At 65.1% G+C, this 1,721-nt stretch overlaps 1 protein-coding gene across 1 annotated transcript in view; it reads left to right on the forward strand.

The window, feature by feature from the left end:
• Positions 1 to 1,323: 1,323 nt before the first annotated feature.
• LOC309451892 (uncharacterized protein) overlaps positions 1,324 to 1,721 on the forward strand; it is a 7,302-nt gene continuing 6,904 nt past the window's right edge. The window contains exon 1 of the mRNA XM_082076597.1: positions 1,324 to 1,370. The gene's annotated coding sequence lies outside the window, so the exon portion shown is untranslated. The remainder of the gene's footprint in view (positions 1,371 to 1,721) is intronic.

Consider the following 1,721-nt stretch of genomic DNA (forward strand, 5'->3'; position numbering starts at 1 on the left):
GGGGAACCCTTGAAACCGCCCCCCAGGCTTGGGGGGACCCTTGAAACTGCCCTCAGCCTTCTGGGGGACCCTTGAAACCACCCCCAGGCTTGGGGGGGACCCTTGAAACCACTCCCAGCCTTGGGGGGACCCTTGAAACTGCCCCAGCCTTGGGGGAGACCCTTGAAACTGCCCCCAGTCTTGGGGGGAACCCTTGAAACCACTCCCAGGCTTGGGGGAACCCTTGAAACCGCCCCCCAGGCTTGGGGGGACCCTTGAAACTGCCCCAGGCTTGGGGAGGACCCTTGAAACCACTCCCAGGCTTGGGGGGGGGACCCTTGAAAACACTCCCAGCCTTGGGGGAACCCTTGAAACTGCCCCCAGCCTTGGGGGGAACCCTTGAAACCACTCCCAGGCTTGGGGGGACCCTTGAAACTGCCCCAGGCTTGGGGGGGACCCTTGAAACCGCCCTCAGGCTTGGGGGAACCCTTGAAACCACCTCCCCAGCTCAGGGGGACCCTTGAAACCGCCCCCAGGCTTTGGGGGACCCTTGAAACCAGCCCTGGTGACCAACCCTGAAAGTGCCTTTGGGCCCAAAGAGCCCCTAGAAACCCCCTCCAGGGCCCCCCCAAACTCCATCAATAAGGGGTGGGGCTTATTTGAGGCGGGGCTCATTTGGGGTGGGGCTCATTTGGGGCGGGGCTTGCCCATATTCATTAAAGTGCCTTTAAGATCGATCTGTCCCTGAGTGATCTGGGGGGGGAAGGGGGGGGGGGGGACTCCAAACATGCCCTCGCGGGGAGCATTGAAACTCTCCCCAAAACACTATTGGGGGGGCCTTGAAACCCTCTTTACCCCATTGGGAAGTGTCTCAATCCCCCCCATATGTGGGAGGGGCTTTTGAAACCCACCCAAAACTTGTTGGGGGGGGCCTTGAAACGCTTTTTACCCCATTTTTTTTTGGGGGGGGGGTGGCTCAGACCTCCCCCCCCCAATCTGTTACACAGGGGCCATTGAAACAGGCGGGGGGACCTTGAAACGTCCCCAAACCTGGTCGGGGGAGGCCTTGAAACGCTCGCAGTGAAGGGGCGTGGCTCGCATGGCAGATAAGAAATGGGCGGTGCGAGTCTGGCCAATGAGAGCGCGGCATGCAAATGAAGGGGCTGGCTTACTGTGAGAACGCTCCGAACGCTCCGCCCACCGCCACGGCGCAGCCAATGAGGAGGAAGGGGCGGGGCGCGGCTGTGTGCGAGCCACGCCCCGTCGGCGGCGGCGCAGCCAATGAGAGGGGAGGGAAGGAGGGAAAGGGGCGGGGCGCGGGCGCTCTCGCGACGGGAGGGAGGGATCGCGTAGGTTCTCGCGAGAGTTGGCGGCGGGATGGGAGCGCCGAGGTGAGGCCGGTTTGAGGGGGGGGGGGGAACCGGGAACCGACCCCCAAAACCGGGGGGGGGGCGGGGAGGGGTGTCCGACCCCGGGGGGGTGGCCCCGCCCCTTCCGGCCCCCCCTTGGCAACCACGGGCCCTTAGCAACGGTTCCCCCCCCCCGCCCCGGCGTGCCCCGCCTTCCTGTGACGTCATCTGCCCCCCTGGGGACCCCCCCTGTGATTTTATGGGGGGGGGGGGGGGAACTGGGGGGCTTTGGGGGGGGGCACCTGGGGTCAATGGGGGGGATTTGGGGGGGGTCATGGGGTGGCTCATGGAGGGCGGTTTGGGGTTTGTGGGGGGGTAACAGGGATTTGGGGG

The sequence above is a fragment of the Streptopelia decaocto genome, assembly GCF_964273445.1.
Source record: "Streptopelia decaocto genome assembly, contig: HAP1_SCAFFOLD_286, whole genome shotgun sequence".
Lineage (NCBI taxonomy): Eukaryota > Metazoa > Chordata > Aves > Columbiformes > Columbidae > Streptopelia > Streptopelia decaocto.